Consider the following 24,390-nt stretch of genomic DNA (forward strand, 5'->3'; position numbering starts at 1 on the left):
AAATCCATATGGTTATCGATTAATCATGCGAAATGTAATGGTGTCATTATGGGTTATACGTACCAGTGTGGTTTTTCAGAAGTGACGTGATGGATTATTATGAAAATTTAATTATTCGCTGTATGCCATCATGGTTGTAGACCTCCTCATTAAGAAATGACGTCTGCGGTCATTCCCAAGTCATGTCACAAAATTATTAATCATTATGCTAAGTCTAATTAGGATCATACCTGGTGCTTACATGGCAGAGTAGCAACATGCATGGTATAATGGCGTTGGAGGATTCACAATGTCAGGTACTTAGAAGATTTTTCTTACCAATGTAACAACACGGGAAGAGTAACAACATCAGGAGTAACAACACCAAAGGAGTAACAACACTGAACACTTAGAAATTTTTTCAGTTTCAGGGGAGTAACAACATCGGGTGAAACAACAACGAAGGAGTAACAACACCGATCACTTAGAAAACTTTTTAGCTTCAGAGGAGTAACAACATCGACAGAGTAACAACATTGAACACTTAGAAAAATTTTCTCCTCAGCAGCATAACTTAGAAAAATCTTTGTGCACCTGTGGAATTACCTGCAAAAAAACAACGATTAGTAACACCATATATATATATTATTTATTTATTTATCATTTTTTTTTAAATAGAGGATGCAGAGGAGGTATTCTCTACACCAACAACCTTCAATCCAGATTTTTCAGAGAGATGTTTGATGAAGTCTTCTTTGGAGGCTAGGAGGTGATAGAGTCTAAGTCAATGTCCATTTACAATAAAAGAAACATGTGAATCATCAATCGTGACCAATCTAACAGTCCCATTGTCAAATACCGCATCAACCTCATATGGTCCCAACCATCGCGAGTGAAGCTTCCCTTTAAAATCCTTAAAACAGGAATCATACAGTAATGCCCAATCCCCTTTATGAAACACCTTATTTTTAATAAATTTATCATGCCATTTTTCTCTCTGCTATTGTATGGCAGTAGTCCTATAGACAACCATTAAAAGAATTTCATCAAGCTCATTTAACTGTTCCAGCCGGTGTTTCTGGGCTTCTGAGAGGTCCAATCCTACTTCCAGAGCTGTTATGAGCATACTGATTTCAAATTCCACTGGGAACAATGGGGATTTTCCATAGACAAGTTCAAATGGCGAAAAATCCTATTGTGTTCCGCCATGTTGTTCTGTATGCCCAAAGAGCTTCAAGAAGTTTTTCAGCCCAATTCTGACGATGATTTGCCACGGTCTTGGTGAGAGTGTTTTCCAATACCTTGTTTGTTCTTTCCACTTGACCGTTCGCCTAAGGATGATTTTGGGATGTTATCTTATGCTTGATCCCATGTTTCTTCATAAGCTTTGCTATCATGTGTGATGTGAATTGCACTCCTCCATTTGAAACTATCTCTCTAGGAGCACCATATCAAGCAAAAATTTCTTCAAACAAACAGTCTGAGACAACCTGCTCTGTTTCTTTCGCTACAACCTTGGCTTCTACCCACTTCATTACATAATCTACGCAGACTAAAATATGGAATTTTTGATGTGAAGGTGGGTTAAATGGACCTACAAAATCAATAGCCCATCTCTTGGAAGGCTCAAGAACTACCTGTGGCTGTAACAATATTTCATATGAGCGACCAAACTGACCCACCCATTGGAAGCTAGCACATCTTCGAACATAGTTCCGTGCATATTTGAAGATAGAGGGCCAATAATACCCCATCTGTAACACCTTGTGGCTGGTCCGTTTGTCCGAAAAAACCCCCCCATAAGGGCCATCATGAGCAACCCTCAGGATCTCATAGATGTCACTTTCTACTACACAACGACAGATCTGCTAATCACCCCCTGTATAAAATAGGTATCCCACTATCCATGAGTAACAAGCACTATGATGAATGATACTCCGCTATTCCCTGTATGAAAAATGCTGTGGTACTTTTCCTGTAGCCAAATAGTTAGCAATGTCTGCATACCAAGGGGTATTAGTAGAAATTGCAAACAAATGTTCATCCGAAAAGCTATCTTCTATAGGTTCTCCTTCATTATCAACATTTAATCTAGACAGAAAATCAACAACTACATTATCTTTGCCTGGTTTATCTATAATGGTGATATCAAATTCTTGAAGTAATAGCAACCACCTTGTTATACACCCAAGAGTTACATGTTTATTCATCAAATACCTGATTGCTGCGTGATCAATGTGTACAAAAGTAGGATACCCAGTAATGTAATGCCGAAATTTATTAACAACATAAATAACAACCAAGAACTCCTTCTCCGTTACCGTATAGTTTAGCTCAGTAGATGTTAAATTCTTGCTGACATAATAGACTGCGTACGACTTCTTATCTTCTTGTTGTCCCAACACTGCCCCTATAGCTGTTTGAGAGGCATCTGTATGGATATGAAACTCCCAGTTAGGACCACGCAAGATCGGAGCTCGGCAGATCAATTCTTTGATTTTGTCAAAAGATACTCCATAATCATTTGTCCATAAAAATTCTGCATCCTTAGTTAACAGCTGAAAAAGTGGGAATGCTATCTTGGAATTTTTTTCTATAAAATGCCTATAGTAACCAGTGCAACCAATGAAACTATGTACCTGAGTCGGTGTCTTGGGTACAGGAAAATGCAGAATTACCTTTACCTTGGCAGGATCAACTTGTATTCCAGCAGCCGAAAGAAAATGTCCCAGCACTACTCCCTCTTCTCTCATCATGTGACATTTTGTTGTACTCAGAGAAACATGCATTTGTTTACACCTTTTAAGAACTTTCTCCAAGTTTTCCAACCCTTCTTCAAATGACCCTCCGTATGGTGTGAAATCATCCATATAGATTTCAACACTATCATCGACTAAATCAGAAAAAATCCCTAGTATTTCCCTCTGAAAGGTAGCAGGCGCATTACAAAGACCAAATGGAAGGACTCGGTAAGCGAATGTTCCCCAAGGGCATGTAAAGGTGGTTTTGTCCTGATCCTCAGGAGCTATTTGGATTTGGTTATACCCACTAAACCCGTCCAGGAAAGAGAAAAACTTCTTCCCAGCCAAGGTATCAAGGACTTGGTCAATAAATGGTAGAGGGAAATGATCTTTCAAGGTTTCTTTATTCAGCTCCCTATAGTCTACACAAATCCGCCATTTACCATTCTTTTTAGGAACGATGACTAACGGGGATACCCATTGACTATCCAAGATTGGGTAAATGAATCCCGCATCTAATAACTTCTGAAGCTCATCTTTGACAATGTTTTTCAAGGCATGGTTCATTCTTCTTTGAGGTTGTCTCACGGGTTGACAATATTCTTTAATATAAATATGATGAGTACACAAATTGGTAGGGATACCTTTCATATCAGTATAATCCCAGGCAAAAGCTTCTTTCTGTTCCCAAAGGATCTTCAGGAGCTGTTCAGTCTGGGCTGGTGAAAGATTCAGGTTGATATTCAGTGTCTTCCCTGGCTCAATCTCCACCGGTATGCTATCAGAGAATGTTGTTACAGGAATATCTTCATTTCTGATTTCTGATCCGATAGTTTCCTGTGTTTCATAGCTCATGACAGATTCCAAAAACTATCGAGTTGGATTTGGAATAGCATGAGGGTTGCTAATAAAAGTGATGATAATGTCATCCTTGTTGGCTTGTATGGGCCTGACCCAGGTTCAGAGGTGATTTAGCCAAGAAAATCCCGGTACTACTAGCCCTTTCGGTAACAATCCACAAAGTGCGGACTGAGGTCTCACCTGAAGTAGTATGTGAGGGTGCTAGAACCAGGTTTCCGCACCCTGGGGATGTCTGATGAGCTTTTGGTGGTCCGCGGTTTGACATTGCGCACGTCGCTAGGCACACTTGTTAGTCCCTCGCAACCTGTGATGCTGCTTTCATGCAGACCTACTCGGGGCGCAACTCGTATTATACCCAATTCCTTGCTATTTAATATGTTATTACCAGATTACTCAACTTATTTGTGTAAGACTAGTGATAATTAACAGTATATCCAGCAATCATATAAGTGCACAAGAAAAACAAAACATTATAAATGTAAAGAAGGAAATACACAAGAAGATGCGCAAAAATTGGAATCAAATTCTCTTTATTATTCTTCGTTCAAGATTACAGACTCGACACCGCCATGCGCACTCAGCTGTAGGGGTCCGTGCACTCAGCTTTGGACTCTACTAGGCCTCTGCACACTCAACTGCAGAGCCTCTTCCTACTACTATGACCCAATACACTTAGACTCTTACTCTATGCTCGAACCATTCGTATTCATATATCTCTCTAATTCGCTCCTTCGCTGCCTTTACAACTTAGAGCCTCGCTCTATTTATACAATCCCATGGTCTGTGGACCATGGGTAGGCCTACATGATATTACATTATTTTACAATACTTAGGACAGACAACCCTATGACTCAACCTATACTTCGCGCTCTGCGCTCGCAATTCGCAGAGTCTTAAAATACATTTGACCAAAACTTGGGCTTTGAGCCCCAAAACATGCTATGTGGGGATTCCATGCCCAATAGGCCCCCAACAAAATCATCATGACTTGTCCTGAGTCACTCTGTTGGTGTGGAGATCTTGGTGTGGAGCCCCTCCAACTGGTCCTGTACTGTTCGGAGGTCCGCGATGCAGTGTTTTGTGGTTTGGTGGATCTACTGCATGCACTCTTCCGATGCTTCTTTGTGAGGATCAACTGCCTGCCTTAGCGCATAGAGTCCCTGCATCTATGCGAGCTTGCCCTTGATATCTGCCGTAATGGTGAAGGCCTCATCAATCCATGGCTGGACATGCGCTTTGAGAAGTGCCTCTTTCTATCTTGCGGCATCCACCTGCTCTTTCAGTGCCCTTGCTTGCTGCATATTTTCCAGCTATTGAGTGAGGATGACTGTCTGCGTAGTTCCCCTTACACTATCGTACTGCTCCTAAAGCTCACGCACCTCTGTTTCCAGGCGCTATATGTTGGGGTCCTCCTGCAAGGATGCGAGGACACCAAAATCTTGGTCTAACATACCGATAACAGTCCTGCACTGCCTGTCCAATTTCTTCCATCCCTGTTTGGATAGCGCTAACACATTGCTCTTTAACTTTCAGGGGAGTGGAAGGGTGCGCCTTCAGCCGTAGCTTGACAATCTGGAGATTCAGCCCAAGTTGCACACGCGTTGTTTCCTCGCACGCGTTTCAGACTCCACTTGCTAGATAATGGATCCGCATTTTTGTTGGTAGGTTTGCGGCGATGGACAACTCTGGGACTCACCGGCACGCTTCATCAACTGTCTGCACTATCTGCTGGTTTTGTGACACTAGTTCATCACGCTGCAGGTTGAGTTGTTCGATGTTGATCTTTTGCTCATGCATCACGTGAACTGTGCGACCCTCCCTGGTGCGGAGCTCTACTGTTATGCCATCCTGCAGTTGGTACAATGTGTCTCGCGGAAGGGCAACCAAATTAAGGCCAAGTCCCTTGATCCTACCAACCGCGGCTCTGTCGACCTCATTCTCTGCTGTTAGTGTCCCTTCTGTTAGCACTATGGTGTTCGCCATCTTTGCGCGTAGCAGCTGCTTCGCCGCTGATGTGCTTGCTGCGCCATAGGTGGCTACAATTCCTTCCTGTGGGGGTCGCACCTGTAGTTCCTACAACTGCGCCCTTAGGGCTCCCAACACAATCTGCTGCTCCGACATGGCTTCTTGGAGCACTTCCTTGGTGACCTTGTGAATTGTGTCACTGATGTTGTAGAGGTCGCCTTCTATTAACGTGATTGGGTCGATGGCCAATTTGTAGGCCTTGACTTTTTTCCGTGGACCCAATCTCTCTGTGACGCGCGACCTTTTCAGTTGGGTGGAAGTTGTGCCCGAGTCCGCGCCTTCTTCTGCTAGGTTTGTGTTCTATGCCTCCTGTCCCGTAGATAATTCCTAGACCTCCTCTTCCTACGTTGTTGTGGCCCCTGTTGTCTGCGATGCTACTGCTACTTCGACAACCTTTGCTTGCTCTGCAACTGCCTTTGCTGCCTCGCTGACTGCCCTTACCTCTGTGGCATATTTTTCATTGCGCCTCTTCTCGGCCAACTTCGTGATGTGTAACTTGGCCTCATCCTTTTGTTTCTATACTGTTGTCCTATCTAGCTCCGCCAGATTCGGGGTGTGCCACTTGGGAGGCCATGATTCTAGCACTGCAAAAATTACGTCATCAGTGGTGATGAAGGGGAGCTTGGTCCACTGTTGCACTGGATATTTTCATGCCTTGATGTAAATGTTGTGCATGTCAGCCTTGAAGTCTGCGAAGCTCCCCAGACTGTTGTGCACTGTGGGGGACAGGTGCGGCCACCTATTAATCCACATTCAGACACTCGTCTCCATGAGCACCCAGAAGATCTTTGTCTCATGAATCCGCTTTGCGTCCTTGGTAGCCCAGAGTGACACGTACTTTGCAACCTCTGGTAAGTCCTGCTCAATGCTTGGGAACTGACTGTCCTCTGGCAGTACTCCCGCTATGAGAAAAATGGACAAGAGCAACCACACGTAGTGGAATGTCTTGCCCTGCTCTTGGGCTTCCTTGCAGTTGGTCAAGAATTCCTCGCAGAGGAACTCGACCCAGTTGAATTGGACCCCCTCCATGCATTGTTCAACCAATGCAACTACTGGCACTGGTACCTCATCACCGTGAAATTTTCTCATTACCTTCCTGACGAGGAGTTGGGTGGCTATGCGCACCCTTTTATCTTTGATGCTGTTGATCGCGTAACCCCTATTTTTCTTCTCAAGCTTATATTTTTTCTTCATGGCCTCTGCAAGAGCCAAATCTCTGCTTTTTCCTGCTACTGCCGCGGGGTCCTTTCCCTTACAGGGAAGTCAGGCAATTCTATGGATGCGATCTGCCGTGATTGGAATAGGCTCCTCCATCCATAAGTACTCATCGTGCACCAGGCAAAGTAGCTGCCTGACGACGAAAATAGTGATGAGCACGTGGTGAAAGTGTGGAATCCATAGCAGATGAAGTAGTCTGACCTTCTCCACACCGAGTAACCATTTTTGTGGCTCTAATGTTGTGACTGGCCCCTTTGTGCTTTGCTTCATGAGGCTCTCCGTCTCTAAGTGTGGGAACTTCTCGCTGTCCGCGAGGTCCCAATCTTCAAACTTCATTGTGGGTACGCGGCCCAGGTGTGAGCCCTCAAACACAATTCCATAAGGGAGGAGCAAGGTCTGGAGTGTGCTCTTGGTGGCATCCAGATCCTTTGGTATCTTAGTTTTCCCTTTCCGCAGAGGGACGTACTTGGACAATTTCGCTGCAGAGCGCACCGACTGGATGTCCCCTTCCATGTCCTCTGATTCTGTTGGGTTGTGTTATATTCTTTCCACGTAGTTAATAGGGGGTTTGAAGGGCACCCGTAACCCCACTTTATGGGGTCTGGGGCAGCGCCCCGGAAAATTTTGGTTTTGGACCATATGTTAGGTTGGGCGGACCCACCTATGGTTTTGTGCATGATTTTCGCACATGTTTTTTGGATGCGATGGTTTTTGGTCCATGGTATTGGACGCGATGGTTTCCGGTCCATGGTATTGGATGCTTTGGCATGTATAAATATGTATTGTAACATTGAAAGGAACATAATGAAAAAATCAAGCTGGTAGTCCCGGTTTTGGGATCCAGGGAAAAATCTCTGTGCATATGTGTTTTATGGGTTATGCTCTCGCATTGTTTATTTTCTTTGTTTAAGAATTTGTATGCAGGTAATTTCTGTACAGGGTTAAAACCTACAGATTCCTCTATCTCATCGACGAGATCTTGTAGGTCCTCCTCCTCGTCATCTGTCTCAATCGTGACAACCTTGCCCTTTTCTTCCATGGAGAGCTTACCAAACCGCAAATTCCTTGGGGACATGCAGACTGGTCCTGCTACCTACTTATCTTTCTTGGGCGTCGACATCCGAGGCGATTTCGAGATTTCTGGCACGACCCCAGTATCTTCGGGAACAACATGTACCATGGTGTCCTGTGCAGCCTCGTCGATGGTTCCTTCTGCAAAGCCCAAAACTCTCATAGTAGCCGCCATCTTGTTTGAACTGTCTATGGTCGTTTGCGAACTTTAGGGCTCGAATATCGCTCGGCGCTCAACACTCTATGCTCTAATCAACTGCTCAAATCTCAAGTGAATAAGTGTTGTCTCGTGGCTAGCCCCTGGAGTTTTATAGCACCTTTTGAATTCAAATTCGACCATTCCCCCCAATTCTGGGTCATTAATGCTTTCTTGGCAGCAAATTGTACCAAATCTTGCCCTTAATTCGCGTCTTAAATGCCCGCCGCCCGCTCCCTTTTGCCTTAAATTAGACATCTCGTCATGAACAAGGACACCAACAGTTACTTCCCAGCCTACCCGCGCGGCAGCGCAACCCCCCGTGCGCGGTCGCGAACCTTGTGACATGCTGATTTTGCATGCACCTCCCTCATCACACAGCTCCCAAATAGACTCTTTTATAGTCCCGCGCTCTCTTTCAACTACCTGGAGTGTTGAGACTGTGCTCCCTATGGCTAGTTAGGTGGTCGCACCACCTGTGCGAGACTTCAACTCACCTTCCAGTATAGTTTGCGGAAACTCCTCAATTGCCTTCGCGACAGCCGGTGCCGCGCGTTCTACTATATGTAGTGCGCTCCCTTGGTTATTGCATTTGGTGAGGTGCGGTTGTAGCCATGGCAGCAGAGTCATAAATTCTCAGCGACAATCTTCTAATCTAGTGGTATGATCATCCGCACCTTGTTTTGTCATCCTTGGTTTATCGATGAGACATGCTTGCTTGACCTCGTTTTCCAGCCTCTTGATCTCGGCGTCCATCAAAATTCTTTTCTTCCTTAGTCATACCTGGTCTTTTTCGAGTTCGCGAAGTCTAAGGTTCCCTCATCGAATGGCTTCCTGAATCTCTATGTGTTCGACCTCGCGTAGCTGTGTGATTTCTTTGTCCTTATCTTCATGCACTGTCACAACTACGGGATCTATTACATGCGGATTCCTCTTTGCATTCTCTTCAGAAATTACGATCTCTACTTTGTTTCGCACCTTTGGAATCATTTTCGTGGTCAGGGTTTTGCACATGGCCCTATAGGCCCATCGAACCATTGGTACGTGCAGGTCCCAATCAGTGCATCTTTCCTGGTGAACCCTATTTAGTACTTTGCACATCCTATTGAATGCTTCTTTGTGGATAATTGGTAGTGTGCGTCACCTTTCCTGCTGCTGTGGTTTGTTCCCATTCTCTATTCTGGGAGTGGTGTGCACTTGTGCAGGCTGTACAACGTATGTCCGTACCCATCGGGAAAGGTGGGCACGCAAGTCGTTCCGCCCCTACGGACTGGATCACGTTCTTAGCTGGGATTTTCCAAAGCGTAGGCACATCATCCTTTTGCATCCATGCCAGTCCTCAAAATTTCCTTGGTGCATACCCCACCATCGTGTGGGCATCGCACGCAATGCCCACTTCAGCACATCGAACCGTTGGTGTTTTGGTACTGCGCTTTCAAATTTTCTCAAGAATTCATCCACCGCTATCAACCCATCATATGGCGGTAGATCCCTTGCTTCTGTTGTCACGCAACATAGTGATCTAACCATCATGTTGCAATTAAGCATTGTTACTTCATGCAGCCGATTCTGCCATCGCTCTATCTCTTCATCTGAATCCGAAGTGCAGGAGCTTTTGTGCTCCCACAAAATCCTTCCATCTGCAGTTGGATTCACCCAATCCTCTTCTTGTGTGGTTATCTTGTAAATACAATCAAGATCGTCATCACTATCGTCGTCGTGCACTGGTTCAATGTATCGCACTCCTTCGGCTGGATCTAGTGGTACTACTATGCATAGTGACTTTTTCTCAAAGATCATTTTGTGCTTCTTAAGATTTATGACTCCATTCATATCAGTGGCCTAGTCTATTCCTAGTAGCGCGAGATAGGGATTACTGTCATCGACAATCTCTATCACTTCAAAATCTGCTTGCGCACTCGCACCTTCAATATCTACTGTTACCCCTTGCAATCTTCCCATGGGAAAGATCTTCTATTGGTTCGCCATTCGTAACTGAATAGGAGACCATTGTAGCGCGGGTCTGCCCATGCGTTCCCATGTTTGTTTTGGCAGTACATTCGCGTCCGATCCGAGATCCAGGATTACCTGATCCATTTCATATTCACCGATTTGTGCAGTCAACCTCATTTCCCTTCTGGTGCGAAAAGCATGCTTTCCAAGTTTCCGGACCACGCGTGGTTCTCTTGACCCCATGCACCTAATGATAAGTTCTTGTAGTCCTTTGACTACCTTGCTGTCGCGTAGCATTTTCATGCATGTCTCCAGAAAGGTAGTGAGAATTGAAGGATCCATTCCTAGTTCTAATTGATCCTTACTACCTGAAGTGGAGGCCTCTGTGAATTTCTTCTTAGCTTCCATGAATGTCTCCTTTGCGCGTCCTAAATCAAAGTCGGGTTCCTTTGTAGGAGCCTTGCGAACCCACACACTTTCTTCTGGCTGCTTCCCTTTATCATCGCCGGTGGTCACACCGCTCCTGAGTATCATGTTTACATTCGGGTCTTCTTTGCGCGACTCAGACCTCATCATCTGCAAATTCTGAGTCAGAGGGGGCTGAAGTACCCCTTTTTTCGCGTAGTCTCGCTATCAATGTAGGGCAGTCTTCTGCCTCATGATCAAACTAAGTACAATACAAACATGATATCCTTGTTAGGTTTGTACAATCGCAGGCATACTACCTTGGTCCTTTGCAATTATAACAAATTAACTGTTTGCGACCCCTTCCTGGTCCCATTCCACCTCGACCTCAACCACACCCCTGAAATCCAGCGTGCGCCATTCCTGTATTCGGGTCAAGGGCTCACATTCTGGTCTGCACTTTGTAGGCAGGAGTCCGATCCATCATAAGTTCGTAGATTCTACAGGTGCGCTCATCATGGATTACCGACCTGTAGAAGTTACAAAACAATTGCTGGGACGTCTGCATAAATTTCTGCAATAGATGACAATTATCCGTAGTGTGCTTTCTCCTATCTGACAGATCGCGCACCATAATGCCAGCACCACCCTCGGTCCTGTCTGTGCCTCAGATGTTAATGACATCGGCCCTCCTCCTGCTAAGTAATTTGTGAACACTGGACAATGGTCGTTGTCATGCCCCTGGCCTTTGCATTTTATGCACCATACTTCCTCACGCACTTCTGGCCGGGGTGTCCTATCCTATTTCAAACTCTTCATTTCCAGACACAGCTTTTGCAGTTGCACGTGGATTTGTTGGACTCCCAAACCAGGTTCTTGTATAGGGGTCTCATGTAATATCATCGCCATCTCAAAGCTTCAGCCTGGGTGGAAAGTTTTTGCTGTGACAACGCCGTCCTTAAGTGCAGTGTTAGTGATGCTACAAACCATGTGCGGTGCTGTCCATCTGTCAACGTCATGTTGGATTCGTGAATCATACCCTTCAGTGTTTGGTCCAGATCCCAGGGGGTCTCGCCCAGGAGCATCGTGATCTCCTTAAACCCGATGATTGATTGTGTTTTCGACTTTGGCCTGCTAAATTCCCTATTCAGCGTGACCTGGATCTCTGCAATTCCTGTGTTTGGATGGTCATTAGAATGCTTGATGTACCATGTTAATGTGCGATCCTGCAACGCGCTCACCAGCGTAGCCTTCTTGATATTGTCATCCACGACGCCTTGTGCTTCCCATACTACTCTTACCACAAACCAGAATTGGTCTGGATCTTCATTCCCTACTCCTTTGAATACTGGTAGTTTCATCGCACTTGCCATAATGAACTGTGGTGGTGGCAGAGGTGGGGTGGGTGGAGATGTAGGTGAGGAGGGTGAGACGGGTGGCGGTGTAGGTGGAGGTGGCAAACGCGGAATGCGTTGCCTTATCAAATTGATCGTGCTTCTCAGAGAAACAAGCAGATGCACATAAATTGGAATCAACTTCTCTTTGTTATTCATTGTTCAAGATTACAGACTCGACACCTCCCTGTGCACTCAGCTGCAGGTGTTCGCGCACTCGGCTACAGACTCTACTAGGCCTCTACGCACTCAGCTGCAGATCCTCTTCCTACTTCTATGATCCAATACACTTAGACTCTTACTCTATGCTCGAACCATTCGTATTCTTCCATCTCTCTAATTCGCTCCTTCACTGCCTTTACAACTTAGAGCCTCGCTCTATTTATACAATCCCATTGTCCGTGGACCATGGGTAGGCCAACATGACATTACATTATTTTACAATACTTAGGGCAGACAACTCTATGAATCAACCTATACTTCGCACTCTGCGCCCGCAATTCGCAGAGTTTTACAATACATTTTACCAAAACTTGGGTTTTGAGCCCTAAAACATGCTGTGGGGGATTCCACGCCCAAAAATCCTCTGTCTCATTTTTAATGCAGAGGGCCTGCCCCATGGTAAGGAGTGGCTGGGGTTCCTGATGTTCAGTTTCGATCCCATCCAAAGACAAAGATTTATGTTTTAGCTTTCTCTGTGAACTTGGTTTTGCAGGGGGATAGAGAATAAGATTTTTTGTATTTTCCCCATTAGAAATTATCATGTTTCCTGACTGACACCCAATATAGGTGTCAACGGTTGCAAGCCAAGGCTGTCCTAAAATAAGGGGGTGACCACCAGCTGGGGACTATGTATGCAGGACTAGGAGATCAACGGGATAACACTAAGAATCCACTAATATTGTTATGTCCTCCAGTTTCCCTATCAGTCTAATTGTAGATCTCTCAGCTAGCTCTAAGACTGTAGGGGTAGGCTTAAGATCACGCAATCCCAACGTAACCATGGTTTCAAAGGTAATTACATTAATCGATGTGCCCAAATCTACCAGTACTTTTGGAATATCTACCCCATTAATCTTGACTGTTAGAATAGAGTTCCTAGGATCCCCATATTTTACAGGAATAGCTTTCCCCAACATAATGTCAGATAATCTCCCCATAACATGAATTGTAGGTGGATCCTTCATTTTCTTCCCAGGTCTCTTAGAACAAATAGGCACATCTTTAATAGCTTGAAGCAGGGGGATATTGACAAAAATATTCAGCAATTCTCCTAGAAGATCAAATTCCGGTTGAGGGACCTGTTTACTTAGGGCTAATTGTTCTGGATAAGGAGGATTAGTTTGATAGGCCTAAGTAATAGTCAAATGAGAAGGAGAATGTTCCACAAAATTTTGGGTTGTCTCACCCCTAACTGCTTGAGATTCTAGATTTTCATCGTCAAGATGTTCAACAATAACGGGTGATGTTGGAGCATTTACTACCCGGCCAGATCGCAAATTCATCTTATTAAATCCTGCGGTAGAAATGCTGTACGAAGGAAGGTTGAGGGTGTCCGCTTGTTGAGCGCCCTTATTTTGTTTGGATTTGGGTTTGGTTGAATGGGAAGTTGAGGTTGGAGAGGAGGATTATTGGAGGGAACATTAGAAGGCAACTATAACTACTACTGCTGTGTAGGTTGAGGAAATTGAGCAGTAGGGGGAGCAGGGCTGCGCCAGTTTTGAGACCATGAAGAACTTGAGCTAGGTTGAGGGTACCATGGTTGCCAAGGTGGATACTGATAATATTGAGGCCAAAAAGGCATTGACTGAGGATTCATATTATTATAATATTGAAAAGGATCCTGAGACATACCTGGATTTAAGCCTGATGACCATGGCTGCCATGGTTTCTTAGACCCCATAAAACACAGATGATCTGGTTCCTCATTTATCCCTTGAAATACTGCCTTCAGTGCTGGAAGAGATGGACATGCACTGGTGGAGTGACTCTGTTCAAAAATAGCACATGTCTCTACAGTGTCTAGTGGACACTCCTTCAGTGGATGTTTCTTTCTACATCGAGGGCAGAAAATGGCCATGGTTCTTTCCAGCTCCATCTACTTCTGCTTTGCCTACAATGTATCCATCTGGGAAGATAATGTACTTAGGATATCAATTTTCAAATTATCCAGCAGGTTTCCAATTTCTGCTTTTGTGATTCCCCCACTTGATGCTTTGAAGGTCCGGACTCCCTGTCTATTCCTTGCAGCTCCCCTTGAACATTGAATACAGAGCTCACAGATGGTGTCAAAATCTTGTTTAGATATGTCCCCTTTACCTACTATGTTTAACAACTCCAAAGATTCTTCCCTCAGGGCCCAAAGAAAAATAATTTTCAGGATATCCTTATCTAGGTCACTGTGGCCAGACATCTGGAGAGTGTACTGAAAACTTTCCACACAGTCCTCCATATTTTCATCCTCCTTCTACATGAATTTAAAGACCTTTTCCTTAATGTCTTGAGATTTATAGTAATCCTGATATTTTTCCAGGAAGGCGTTCTTCATGTCATCCCAGGTAGAGATGGATTTTCCTCCTAGACCCATAAACCATCGCAACGTTGTCCCTTTTAATGTAGTAGGAAAAATATTCAGCTTTTGAGCATCACTGATATAGTCATATCCTCTGCAAACGATATCAAACTCAAATAGGAAAGTGTCTGGATCTTCCGTGGAAAGCCCATGGAAGTTTGGCAGTGCGGTTAGTGGAATAGGCTTCATTGGTGCCTCACCCCTGATATCCCCAATTGGGAATTCAATTGAAGATGTTGGGGGTGCCATGAATACTTTCCAATACTCGCTTGGGATTTCAACAGGTTCTTGTTGTGTAACAACTGATGGTTGTGGAAGTTTAACAACACTCCCCTAATCGCGAGGTGAAGAAAATCCTCCAAAGTCTCCTTCTTCAATCCTTGGGTGGATCTCTTCTTTTGACCCTCTACTGGCTACTTCCTCCCTATATGATACTAAGGGAGGTGTTTATAATCCCTCTGATTCCCTGCTTCCTGCTTCTTTTCTAGTTGTCGAAAGGGATACTTCCACTTTTGAGGGCAGTATAGGTTGTTCCACAGAATTCCCCTCGTATTTTGTGTGAACTTTCACCCTAGCAGTAGCTCATAAAGAGGATTCTGATGTAGATTTTGCAATAATCTCCTGGATATAGGTATTCCTCCCCAAATCCTTCCTTCCTTGCCTTTGGGGTCCTCCTCTGCCCCTTTTATTTGAACCCTTGTTCATACATTTATTGGAAAGAAAACATTAAAATTTACACGGCTCAGGACCTGGAGCAGGGTGAAAACAACTCTTTCCCTCCCCAGGACGAGAGAGTGGGTCTTTCAAAATCAAAACAAAAAAAATTGCAGGAAAATTCTAAGCTCAGGACCTGGAGTAGGGTGAAAAATTCTTTCCCTCCCCAAGATGAGAGAGTGGCCCCTATAAAATCAGAAAGAGTGAGAAAAATAAGAAAAACAACAAGAAACAAAACAAAATAAAAAATAACTACACTCAGGACCTGGAGCAAAGTGGAAAACCCTTTCTCTCCCCAGGATGAGAGATTGATTCCAAGATCAATGCTGGTTATGTTCTTGCACCTCGATAGCCTCCCTGACAATGACACCAAAATGTTGGTGTCCGAGTATGAATGTTGTGATTCAACCCTTTACCACATTAATATGTCAATCCGGGGTCATTTATTATTGCAAGGGTATCATGCACTATATATGCAGGGGAAAATTCATAATCCAACAATTGATCAGGAGTTCAATTAATTAATTAAACATGCAATCTGAAATAATAAATAAATTGTAGCAGCATGACGATTCACAACATCAACTGTAACAGCAATACGTTTCACAGCAGCACACTAACTCTCACAACAAAAAGGAAATAAAATGCATAACTAAAAACAATACACACATAAGCACACAGGCACAACACCTGATCAGGAGAGCGGGCCCAACTCCCTGGTCAGGGTTGTGCTTAACTCACAGATTCACGAAGGAGATCAGAAAGCTGGAATTTGCATTAATATCAAAAGTAACTGTTACAGAACTCAGAGATCTCTAGCTAACCTTGACTCCCAGCTACAAATCTCCTTTTATACAATTACATCCTTGAAAGCCCTAAAACCATGGTGGTTGTTCGCCTAAAATTACTTGATGGCTGTAACAACAAAATTAAATCAAAAGATAGACCGAAGGATATCTGCGACAATTTCACTGTGACAGCTGTGGGTTAAGAATAGTACTGCCAACTTTAGTAATGAATCTTGACCCCGTGGCTCCAAATCTATGCAATTAACGAGATTAGCATCCATTTGGTGATGATTCCTTAGACTTAAACATAAATGACTAAATAACTTGTGAAACATGACAAGGGTTATACCTGTAGGGCTTTTAGGCACAAAATAACTGGTATGGAATTATAATTAGCAAGAAAACAAGGTAAAAGGATAAATAAAACAAAGCAGTTTTGGCCCCCAACACCTTCAACTAGTCAAACAAGTCATCAATCCTTGACAACGGATACCTGCTTTTGATCATCACTTTTTTCAACTGTCGTTAATTAGTGTGCAACCTGAGAGTAACATTATTCTTCTTCACAAACAATACCGGTGCACCCCACGATGATACACTTGGCCTAATGCGTCCATTTTCAAGCATTTCCTTCAACTGTAACTTCAATTTTACTAACTCTGGTGTGCTCATCTTGTATGATGCCTTTGATGTTTGTGTTTCCCCTAGTACCAACTCAATAAAAAATTCCACTTCCCTGTGAGGTGGAAAATCTGAAATCTCTGCTGGGAATACATCCTGGAACTACTGCAAAACTAGATACTTCTTCAAGACATATGCATCCTCAACTTCCTTACCTTTGTCAATATAAATATGCACTGTAAACAATACACATCTTTTCCCAAAACTATGCTTGGCCTGCATAGCTGTAACCATCCTAATTGATGTCACTTTCTTTTTACCTTGCAATATTCTTTGTTCTCCATTGTCATCCAAGCACTCATTAGCCTTGTCATAGAAATATACCTTAGTCCTGTGGAGGTACAACCAATCCATACCCATAAGCATATTGTATGATCCCAATGGAAGCACATTCATATGCATAGATGTAGGAATCCCATTCAACTCAAATGCACAAACTCTTACCCGGTGATGAACTCTTTTCTTAGTACCTGTAGAAAACTGCACTAACCAAGACTTTGCATGCACTTATTTATTCAAACACTTATCCACCAGGTCAGTATTAACATAACTATAATTAGGTCTAGGGGAAATCAAAATAGAAACAAATTGATCATAAATATTATCGTCCATCTCGATAATAGATTCCTGGTGATCCGCCCACCTATTATCCAATGCTACATAGATTTGATGAATACTCTGTCCAACATCCCCCACTTTCTGTGCCTCTTGAGCACTGTAGATCTGCGGTCTACCACCCTGATGCTATGGAAAATATCTCCTACAATGATATCCACAACAAGTCCAACACTATAGAGGTTTCCTACCATCACCCTTGTTCTGCTCCTTAGACTAAAACCCTTGTCCTCTATGAGATGCTTTAAACTTCTTAGGTGGTGTTGCATTCCCTTTGTTGCTTGTGTCTTGAGGTCTTGTTTGCTTCTTATCCCATTTTCCTTTATTCTTCTCATTACCTTTCTAATCCTACTTAGTCTTAGACCTGCATTTCGATTGGTCATAACAATGCTTTAGCTTTCTGATGGCTTCCTCTAACTGTTTAGGCTCATCGAACTCAATCCTATCTTTGAACACTACTAGCAACTCACTGGTGAATCTCTAAATCTTAGCTTTCTCCTCCTTAAGGTAAGGCACATACCTTAACAACTCCAAGAATATTCGAGTATAATCCTCATTGGTTATAGATCCCATCTTCAACTAATATAACTCCTTTGCCCCATCATCGTAATATCTCTCAGATAGCTATTTCTTCCTAAAAAGTCTCTTGAACTCACTCCAATTCAACTCTTATTCGAAAATGCCTCTAACATTCTTTACATATACCCACCAAATGTTTACTTTACCTTTAATACTGAACATAGCTATTCTGGCCTTCATGTTATCTGAGTAATCATGCAATCGAAAGAAATTATTCATCCCAAGAACCGCGCTTCGACATCCTATGACATCAAATGTAGGTTGCTTGGATTTATTAAACTCATCTGACAAATATCCCCTGTCACTCCTCATGTAAGGATGACAACGATAATGACCATGATACTTGTGTGAACCAGAACTAGAGTAAATCCCATGTCCACTGCCTTATCTATTAGGTGTATCCAAGAATATGCCATCTCTGACCGTGTCATCTCTATCCAACCTGTGCCCACTATGAGACCCGCTACCATATGCACCATTAATCCTATCCTCTCGCCGATGACTGATCCTAAGTGGTCCTTGCCTCTACAAGTATGAAAAAATCTGACGGATAACTGCATTGACCTCTACTTGTTTATCTTGTGCCTTAGAAAGTCTCTCTTGTGACTGAATGATCCTACCATTATCTTCTTTGCAACTCCTTATCTCTTCCTTCAAACTTCTCAAAGTGTCTGTTATGGGAGGGGAATAATCATTGCCATGATGTTCATCCAATTTGTAGGGAGAGTCACGTAAACTATAGTACACCATTTTGTTTTTCATTTTTAATCTTCTTCTTGTAAACATACCATGTCAACTAAACCAAAACATAAACATAATCAACATACCTCAGTGAATTTCAGGGAGGCTATGTCGTCTGCAAGATCAATCCAGATTAACATAACACACACACACACACACACAATGAAATCATCATATTCATCATCTCAACACCAACCTATGCATAATGACACAACTGTAACAATGACCATCACCAACCTAGCACACACATAAACCACAAGCATAATGAACACATATGAAATCAACATGCATTCATGACAAACACATCCAAAAACAACATCATCAACTTCTACTTGAAAACACAACTACAATAATGACCACCACCATGAATACACATTAAGCACTTATAGACTATACGCGTACATGACAAACACATTCTTCCCATCCAGTCTAAGTGTTGAAACTGGGAGCTTTGATACCACTTTGTAACACCCTCCTCTCACACTTACCTAAGCTTACCGGTCTACCAGGGTAAATATGTGATGAGTTACTATGATAAGACTCAACCTCTTAGGTACAATTAAGGAAGTGGAATCAACGAACCGAAACCAAACTTACATTCCTCAGGATCTACAGGACCCCCAGGAGCTAACCAACCACTCTAGGTGCCCAACCCCCAAGTTAACTTGATTTTTCATTGACCTAGGCTCTCAGTTGCTCCCATGACATGGCAAGCCAATGACTGCAAGACTCCAGTCACTCCCATAAGCCTACTTCCCAACGACTGTATAATAATTTATTCAGTTATGTGCCAACGACCCCAAGATGTGAGCCACTTTTTCAGGGCTAGGACCTAGGCCTTTTCCCAAAACTTAATGAAACTCTCAAAGATGAAAAAAAACACAAAGGCAAAGCATTTAATGCAAAACTTTAACAAGAACTTAACGTGACCCCTCTTAACCATGACATACATTTCGTCAAACACATCATGAATAAGCAATGTACAGGTCAGAAATACACATCTGAACATAGGGGTCTCACACTTATCTAGGAGTCATTAAGAAGGTAAGATTCCATCTCACAATAGTTGCATATCATTTATTAGGTCATACATTCATTAAAACATTTACTAACCAAAAAATGATGAGATCCATAACTCAAGTTTGTCATAAAACCATGCTTATAACCATCATATAACCAAAGAAATATCAATGATAGAACAACCATCTCAACCACATAATAACAAGTATCAATATTCATGAAAGTACAAGAGGAAATAGATATTATTAACATATGCAAATCCAAAAAAGTCAGGGACTTCTACGTACCACCCGACCATAGATTGGGCTGAACCAAATCTCTCTTTCAACCAATCACCCCCATGCCATATTCCAGGTGTGAATGTGGGATTTCATGGAATAAACCAAAAATAACCAAACCAGGGCTTCTAGAGGCCAAACCACCTCAACCCTCAACCAGTGATTCGACCTCACTGTTAGACATCACTAACCATCACTAGATTGGTCTCTACCCAAGCTGTTTAGGGCTCTAGAGCGTTTGTTCCAACCTAGCTCCAGGAGTAGTAACTCAACCCATAGCTGTCACATGGCTCTAGATCATTTGTCTAACCAAGACTCTAGGATTAGTAACTCAACCCACAATTGTCACAGGGTTCCAAATCATTTGTCTAACCAAGACTCTAGGATTAGTAACTCAAACCACAAAGTGCTCCATAACGTTTTTCCAACCAAGGCTTCCAGGACTAGTAACTCAACCCAAGTTGTTCTAGGGCTTCTAGAGTGTTTTTCCAACCAAGGCTCGAGGAACTAATAACTCAACCCACAACCATAAGGATCACGAACACCAATCAAAATACAAAAGGGAAAACCCACAACACCATGATTATCTAGGAAATGGTAAGGCTAAGAAAAACTATTGTCAATCTAGGCAATCCTCCATGCCAATAACAACTCATAACCAAGAAACACATGCATGTGCCATGCATGCCAAAGCTAGCACATAAACCATACATACAACTTGATACCTGCAAAGAAAACCTGATTTAGTTGTTTATCTCGTTGTTCCCTTGTGCTTTCCTAATTTTCTTTTGCCTTCTTTCTCCAAATCCAAAGTGTACCCAAAAGCCTCGAAGAGTGCTCCAAGAAAAATCTAAGTGTGCAAGAGTATGAGAGAGAGAATAAAGAGAGAGCTCTAAGCTAAAACTTCCAAAAAGTTTCACACACTAAGAAAAAGTTGTAAACTGATCTTCATAATCCTTTTTATCATTGAGCCTCTATTTTCTTCATTTTTCTCTATTTTCCTTCAATTTCCTCCTCACTTGCAACTTGTGACCCTTCATCTTCATTTTCTCCTATTTTCCCTTATTTCCATAAATAAAATGACAATTAATGCCACTTTGCCTTTGCCATTTCCTTTGAAAATTTCCATAGCCATTAATTAATCACAAGTGATCCCCCATCACTAGGTTTTGCCCAACATTCAGCTTGTAATACGTGTCCCATGACCTTGGTCTTATTTTTCCTTGATTAAATTTATTAGATGGATTTTTAATCAAGGCCGTTACAAAGAAAAGTTAGCATTTTGATAACTCAAATAAAAATATTTACCAGTGAACATAGGAGGTGGTAGCAGATGTTCTGCTAAACATCTTAGTTCCTCGACTGTGACGTGAACCTTTCTATACATGGCAGCAATCTCTACCTCTTCTTTTCAATTCCTTTTCTTAATCTGCTTCAGTCGTGTTTTGCGACCCATGACTGTTGTCTTTATTATGTCTTCTATCTACTATCCTTATTGCATGAGGTTTTCTTCCATATCGCTCCCGAAAACACTACCATGCTTGAAAATAAAAATAAAATTATAAACTCACAAACCTTGCAAAACCCTAAACTCTGATTCAAATTTTTTTTTTAAATAAAAAAACCACTTTAAAAAATCTCCCACTTAAAAAAAATAAAAAAGATAAATCCTTCTTATGAACCTTTTTCAAAACCTTGTTAAACCTTTATGCAACCCTTTTAATAAATAAGCCCTTCAAACAAAAAATACCATCATACTTATACCATCTGCCTTCTGCCTTTTGCTTTAACGTAAAAAACACTCAAAACCTTGTTAAACCTTTATGCAACCCTTCTAATAAATAAGCCCGTCAAAAAAAAATACCATCATACTTATACCATCTGCCTTTCGCTTTAAGGTAAAAAACACTTTTAAAAACATTAAGCACGTTTTAAAAAAAATAAAAAATACCATCGTACTCATACCATCTGACTTTTTCTTTAACATAAAATACACTTTTAAAAATATTGGTTTTGCTCACATACTTTAATAAGGCCGCATAGCTAGCATTGCCTGCAGCTTAGTTTAATTATTAAGTTTGCGAAAGGTATGAACTAGCTCCCACATTTGAACAAAGACTATAAAGTAGCTATCTTTACTTAGTTTAAATATTGCTAAATTAGAATAAAAAACAATAAAAATGCTTAGTTTAATTATTAAGTTTCGAAAGGTATGAACTAGCTCCTACATTTGAACAAAGACTATAAAGTAGCTATCTTTACTTAGTTTAAATATTGCTAAATTAAGATAAAAAACAATAAAAATTACAATTAAAATAACGAGATAATTCATGATTGCATTATCTCTAGCTAGATAATACGAACTCTATTTATGGATGGCTTTGAAAGGTATGAACTAGCTCCTACATTTGAACAAAGACTATAAAGTAGCTATCTTTACTTTGTTTAAATATTGCTAAATTAAGATAAAAAACAATAAAAATTACAATTAAAATAACGAGATAATTCATGATTGCATTATCTCTAGCTACCCAGAGATAATACGAACTCTATTTATGGATGGCTTTTTAATAAGCGTTAATATCATATTTATTCATTTTAATCTATTGTTTGTATAAATTTTTATGGAAAATTTATATTTTTTTCAACAAAAAGTAAAGATGCCTTCTAAAAATGCTAACTTAGTTTAAATATAGTTAAATTAAAATATATGTTATTGTTAAATATGTTATTTCTATTCTTAATTTGTACTATATACATGATTAAAGTAAAAGACAATAAAAGAAAGATTGCAATTGATAAATGTTTCATAGAATTCAAGGTTTTCATCACCAACACCATCCATGCATGTGAATGGAAGATTATGGATGGATGGAGAGGAAATTTTACAACAACCACACTAGGTTATTAATGTTGAATGGTGATAACTAATTTAATTTTGTGTTTTCACCATCATTTAATTTTAGTTACAAATTTAATGTACTATAAATTTTCAAAAACAAAAAATCCATTAATAAAATAATGAAAATTATCTCAGCCTTATTGTTATTTTCTCCTTGCATTTAATAGAACTACTTCAACCAAAAGAAAAAAGAAAAAAGGAAAAAAAAAAACTGAAGTTTAGAGGATTATTAGTTGTGGGTTTGTTACCCTGGTAGAATCTCCTTAAAACAAATAGTATCAATATCCCAAGATTATAATGGGAGTTTTGTTCCCAAAATATCTCTTATCTTGACCATAAAAACAAACAGTATCAATGTCCAAGGTTATAATAGAAATTTTGTTCCAAATAACTTTAATCTTAGCATCATCGTTACAAATAACTTCAATTATTTAAAACTCATAATATTTGATAAGGCTGAAACTATGCCTTATCTCACTTATAAATAATGATTAATTACATTAAATATTAACTCTTTCTAAAAACTAAAATATAAAAATTAAAATAACAAAAACTAATATAAGAATTACAATTAAAAGATGTTATTAGCTGAGATATAGTTCCTACTTTAAATTTATTTTTAATTGATAAAATAAATATATAAAAGTTATAATTTTTTTATAAAATGCTTATTTACAAATTTTGTAGATTATTTATTTTTAATTAATAAAATAAATTTATAAAAAGTTTATTTACATTGTAAATTATATTTAAGCTCTAGGTTGGAAAAAATATAATAATTGTTTTTTAATTAATATAAAAATTAATATTTAAAATGTTTTTATTTAATAAATCTTATTTTATTATAAAACTAGATAAGTTTTTTTTGGTTAAAATTATAAATATGATTATGTATATTATATATATGGATAAACACTATGAAAGTAAGAGGTTTCTTAAAATTATTTTTCACTTTATTCAAAGTCACTTTTTTCTCAAGTTAAAATGACATAATATTTAATGAAAAGTTGTGCCGTGATAAAGAATTATGAAGAAGAATAAAATTAAGACATTATAATGATGAGATTAACCAGAATTTCTAAAATCAAAAGTAATTCCTTGTCTTAATTAGTGTGAAGCGGAAAAAATGAAATTAAACATGTTAAAATATGAAGTAATTCCCAAAACATATTCAGATAAATATGTTTGTCACTTTTGTGAATCTAAAAAGATAGAAGATAAAAAATATTTTCTCTTATAATATCCAACCTAGAATTAAAATTAAATCTAGATTTTAAAATCTGTGTCATGCTACTCACATTCTTAATTTTTTAAATCAACAAAACTATGATGTTAATGAAATTTTTTGAATACTTTTTAGACAATCAACAAAAGTAAAATAGTTTTAATACATTTTGAAGAATTAACAAAATTATATTGATGTTGAAATATTTATGATAATTTTTAAACATGAAAATAAAATTGTAAAAAATGAAATACCTTTTTAAATTTTTTCAGATCTCATTTGTCATTATCATATTGTTTTAATATCAAATAAGGAAAACATGATTTAAAAAAATAAAGATAAATTAAAATAAGATTAAAAATAAATATAAAATTGAACTTACAAAATGTTAATTAACTTTTTAATATTTAACAATAAGGGAAAGGTTCATTT

Source organism: Pinus tabuliformis, chromosome 7, assembly GCF_031772625.1.
Source record: "Pinus tabuliformis cultivar Carrire ecotype Pingquan chromosome 7, CPIR1, whole genome shotgun sequence".
Classification (NCBI taxonomy): Eukaryota; Viridiplantae; Streptophyta; class Pinopsida; order Pinales; family Pinaceae; genus Pinus; species Pinus tabuliformis.